The sequence below is a fragment of the Solanum tuberosum genome, unplaced genomic scaffold, assembly GCF_000226075.1.
Source record: "Solanum tuberosum cultivar DM 1-3 516 R44 unplaced genomic scaffold, SolTub_3.0 scf00189, whole genome shotgun sequence".
Taxonomy (NCBI): domain Eukaryota; kingdom Viridiplantae; phylum Streptophyta; class Magnoliopsida; order Solanales; family Solanaceae; genus Solanum; species Solanum tuberosum.
In genome coordinates, this window is record NW_006239113.1 from 771200 (window position 1) to 776842 (window position 5643).

At 39.1% G+C, this 5643-nt stretch overlaps 1 pseudogene; it reads left to right on the forward strand.

Annotated features, from left to right (window-relative positions):
- The first annotated feature begins 2854 nt into the window (after positions 1 to 2854).
- LOC102591256 (putative late blight resistance protein homolog R1A-3) overlaps positions 2855 to 5643 on the forward strand; it is an 8912-nt pseudogene continuing 6123 nt past the window's right edge.

Consider the following 5643-nt stretch of genomic DNA (forward strand, 5'->3'; position numbering starts at 1 on the left):
TAAGTGTGGAAATCAGTGATTTTTTTGGACAAGTTTGAGCAGTCGTAACTCCTAGCTCAGGATGATTTAGGAGTAGTTCCAGTTATGGTTGCGAATCTTGTGGAATGATCTTTCCAACACCACCGAGTTTGCTCGATTATGAGTTCGTATGAGCGAGTTATGGCCATTGAAAGTTAGGCAGTTGGCAGGGAATCCGTCCGGAAATTTTAAGGGCATCTTGGTCTTTTCCCTAGCCATTTATTTTGAGGTTATATTGTGTGTTAGGCTTATTTTGGATCATTTTTATCCCATTTTAAAAGAGAAAGAGTTAGGGTTCTTGAGAGTGAAGAAGAGAAGAAGAAGAGGAGAAAAAGGAGATCAACAAATTTCCGTCGTGGATTTTCGTCGGGGTTGATCCCTATCAAGGTATGTGAGTATTTAGTGTGGGTTGATCCTTTCCCCACACACCAAGCTCATTTTCATTATTGAGAAAGATTTGATATGTTGTTGAAGTTGTTGGGTTGTGTTGTTGATGTTGTTGATTGTGTTGTTGAAGTTATTGTTGGTTGTGGGACATGATTTGGTTGTGTTTTTGAGTTGAATCTAGTGTTTGTTGAGGGTTTTTATGATCCTTAGTGTTTGGGGGTTGAAACCATTGAAGGTAAGGGAGGTTTAGAGTTGGAAAAGGAAGGAGAAAAGTCAAGTTTTCGGGGAAAAAGGCTGGGGCGTCGCGCCAGCCAGCGCGCCCCAAGAGGGACTCTAAGGTCTAGCCCCTGGGGCGCCACCCATACCAGAGCCCCAACCAGACCTCTCTGAAGTTTGAGGTCTGGTGCGCCGCGCCTCTAAGAGCGCCAAAAGCGCCAAGTCTTCTCATTCTTTCCCCACTTTCTCATATATGTTCCTAGGTATTGTACCTATGTTTCCTAGTTGTTTTGCAACACCCCAAGGTACGTTTAAACGTCAAGAACTCATCCGTAACATGTGATCAAACACCTTGAATTCATAATTCCAATTCAAGGAGAGTTAGTTTCCAAGTCAAGTGAAGTTAAGAGTTTGAGTCTAGAAGTTTAAGAAGGAAGTCAAAGCAAGTTTCTAAAGCTTTTCAAGAGTCTTTGTTGAATGTTTTAACTTCATTTTAAGGCTCTAGTTACAAGTCAAGTTAAGTCAAGAGTTTCAAGTCAAGCTAAGAGTTTCAAATTAAGTAAAGAGTAAAGAGCATAGAGTTTCAAGTCGAGTAAAGGGTATCGAGTTGTCAGTTAAATCAAGAGCATAAAGTTGAGTTCATTTCTCAAAGTTATTAGGGAACTATGTATTCCCAAAGAAAGTTTAAAGAAATGTTTTTACATTTAAACAAGGTTGGAAACTGAGATTTCCAAAGAGCCTTAGGGCTAGTTTTTGAGTAATTATCTCAATCAGCAGGACAAACATATGCTTTAAAAACATAAGAGCCAGTACATTTTTGGGAGTAGTATCGAGCACCGAATTGGGGGAGCGTTCAAAGAACCCACAGCCCCCATAGAACCATGTTAGCCACCATGGGTAGAAAAGGATCATACTTTTTAGATGAATCCTTTCCAGATAGACTAGTGGATCCATTAGGCATTTCAGGTCTTATACCTTTGGCCGGGTATAAGATGCTCTGGCAGCGTGAGGTCGATCGTTGTATCATCACTATAGCTCTTATATGATGGTTGTCGGTTAGAGAAACTCCCACAGCAGTTATCGTATATTCATACATAGAGATTATTGTATTTTTATATAGATCAGATCATTTGTATTTCTATATACAGCTCAGGCTTATTGTATCTTTGTATACACACAGAGTTTATAGCATGTTTTAAGCAGTCTTTCTTTATATTGCACTTGTTTTAAATTGCCTTATATTGAAAGAAGTCAGTCAGGTTGAGTTGAGTTGAGCCAGGTAAGGTATTCAGTTTCTTCCAGTTTTCCTTCTAGACTTTGTTGCTTAGTTTTCCAGCTCGCATACTCGTACATTCCATGTACTGATGCCAGTTGGCCTGTATCTTATTATGATGCAGATATAGGTACCCCGGATCAGCATCCTGCACGTCGTTGATCCAGCGGAGCACTCCAGAGTCAGTGGTGAGCCTCCTTGTATTCCGGAGGACTGAATTATTTTGTGTTCTTAGTTTTGTTTTATTAGGGTGTTGCGGGGTCTGTCCCAACATCCATCTCAGTATTAGAGGCTTCATAGATAGTCAGTCAGTTAGTTTTGAGTCTCTCATCTATATGTATATATGTAAATATTCTATTTTGAGACTCGAGGTGCCTTTTTGGCCAGATTTGTATCAGTTAAGTTGTCTTATGACTTTGCATTGCATGAAGTTATTCTGTTGAGTTAGGTTTCCGCTGAGATAAGAAGGCCAGGCCAAGGGTTCGCTTGGGGCCAGCAATGGTCTCCGGGTGTCGGTCCCACCCAGGGTGTAGGCTCGGGGCGTGACACTACAACCCTAATAGCTTTCATATAATGTAATACACTTAATATATAATTAAGTGTCTCAATATATCATAACTTGAATAATTATGTGATAATAAAATAAGAATTAATAAATATGAGAACCACTGGTTACGAAACCAGTGATGGAATCGCATAAGCCAAGGAACCCAACTCCTCGCCTGTCACTTCCACACGAGACATAACTCAATTTCAACTATATGTAGCCAATAATCAGTCAAACATTATTTTCTCATTAGCCCGCAATAAATGACCTTGATTTTCCAATTCAAATCATAGTTTGCAGTCATTAATGCACTATAAAAGATTATGTTGTTCATCATTATAATAATAACAATAATATACTCCATTCCATACACACAATTGCATATATTTGGCGTGGTTGCATATTACCTGGACATGAAGTATTCTCTCGTCGGTAGCAGCTTTACGCAGGTAAGTCTGACTCCTTTTCTTTTCTTAAATTATGAACCAAAATTCTCAACCCTAATAATTTATTTTCCTATATGGGTCAAGTGCTATATGGTATTAACCAAACTATAAACTTAAACCCATTAAGCATTAACTAAAACTAGATATTTAATAATTAATTATCAATTAATTAACTCTAGTTAAACGAATATTCAAAATTTCTAAAAATGACCTTCTGGGTCATTACATTATCCACCACTAAAAATCATGTTCGTCCTCGAACATAAGGAATAAGAAGGAAGAATAACTGGCATTACCAAAAGCTTGAGTCATGACCTACCAATTGGTGTTCATGTCTCCAAGTGAGCTCCTCCTTAAGACCATTCCATCAAGATCAACTACTAAGAACTGAACTTTCGAATCAAACTTTTGAAGATCTATAAATCAAGAGTGATTTTTTTCAAGCCACAAACTAACGCATGAATCAAATCTAAACTGAAACCTACTGGACCTTAACACAACCATCACGACGAATCTTTTCTAACATAACCAAGATAATATTTTGAATTGATACCCGCTACAACTAGAAGCGAACTTAAACCAACCACCATACACTCATAATGCACAAACCATCACAGATCTTATCAAAATTTTCTTTTCACGAATTTAAGTTATAAAACTATGATCTTTAGATATCGGGTACTCATCAAGGGAGGATCAAATTTGTCTAACCCAAAGAAGGAAAAGATCAAGTAACCACCCAACAAACGATACACTACAAAATGTAGAACCTCTAACAATACTCTTAGACAATTGTAACTCTTCATAGTAGCTCTTGTATAAGTTCTCATAGGCAAGGATGTGCATGTAGAACTACTGGTATACTTCAACTATCCCAAACAACACCAAATCTATCATAACTAAGATGACAAACTCTACCAAGAATGTCACCCTACTAAGAGGCCAATCACAGGATCGGTACACCCGATCCACCACTAGAAATTCACCCAAAACACGCGTGACATAGACAATGAATCAAACTCTAAATAATGTCCAAAACGATGAGGGTTGTCACGCCCCGAGCCTACACCCTGGGCGGGACCGGCACTCGAAGACCATTGCTAGCCCCCAAGCGAACCTTTGGCCTGGCTTTCTTAACTCAGCGAAAACTTAACTCAACAGCATAACTCAATGCAATGAAAAGGTTATAAAACAACCAACTGATAAAATCTGCCAAAAGGCAACTCGAGTCTCAAAAAAAAGATAGAATATTATATATGTACATAGATGAGAGACTCAAATCTAACTGACTGACTGTCTATGAAGCCTCTAAAATACTGAGATGGATGTTGGGACAGACCCCGCAACATCCTAATAAAACAAAACTTAAGAACACAAAATAACTGAGTCCTCCGTAAGGCAAGGAGGCTCACCACTGACTCTAGAGTGCTCAACTGGATCAACGGCGTGCTGGATGCTGATCCTGGGTACCTGCATCTGCATCATAAAACGATGCAGGCCAACTGGCATCAGTACATGGAATGTACGAGTATGCGAGCTGGAAAACTAAGCAACAAAGGCTAGAAGGAAAACTCTAGAAGAACCTGAAAAGATTACCTGGCTCAACTCAACTCAACCTGACTGACTTCTTTCAATATAAGGCAATTTAAAACAAGTGCGATATAAAGAAAGACTGTTTAAAACATGCTATAAACTCTGTGTGTATACAAGGATACAATAAGCCTGAGATGTTAAATGGCTTGTAAAATAGTATAAACAACTTAGTTCGTTAATGATAAAACAATAACAAACTCAACCTTACTTATATATAAAAGTAATATAACTTTTGTGGGAGGTTCTTTAACCGGCAACCACCTATCAGCCCTAGTGATGATACAACGTTTTACCTCACGTTGCCCAAGGACCATCCTATACCTTGCCGTGATATAGGACCTTACTTTACTTAGTGGATCCACTAGCTTAATCTTACGTGATCATCTAAAAAGAATGATCCGTCAAGTCCCATGTTGGCGCATGGTTCTTATGGAGAGTTGAGTTAATATGAACTTACGTCCCCAATTCGGTGCTCAATACTACTCCCAAAAATACTTTGGCCCATAAGTGTCTTTAAACACATCTTTCTTTAGTTGAGATAATTACTCAAAACTTAACTTAAAATCTCTCTTGGAATCGACGTTCCCTTTCTTGCTCAAATGTAAAAAAAAAACATTTATAAACTTCTTTGGGAATACTTAGTTCCCTAATAGCTTTTGAGAAATGGACTCAACTTTATGCTCTTGACTTAACTTGAAACTTGAGACTCTTTACTTGACTTGAAACTTGAGCCTTAAAACGAAGTTAAAACGTTTAGTAACGACTCTTGAAAAGCTTTAAAGACTTGCTTGGACTTACTTCTTGACTTTGCTTGACTTGACTCCGACTTCACTTTGACTTGATCCTAACTCGCCTTGAATTGAATTGTGGATTCAAAGTATATGATCACATGTTTATAGATGAGTTCTTGACGTTTAGACGTACCTTCGAGTGTTGGAAACAACTAGGAAACATAGGTACAATACCAAGGAACATGCACGTAAAAGTGGAGAATGAATGGGAAAGGTTGGCGTCCTTGGCGCTCTGAGAGGCACGGGGCGCCAGACCACAAAGCTCAGAAGGGCAGCTGGGGCGCACTGCTAGGCACGGCACCCCAAGGGGAGAAGTTCAGAGAACTTCTTGGGGCGCTCTGCAAGGCGCGACGCGCCACCCCTTTTCCCCGA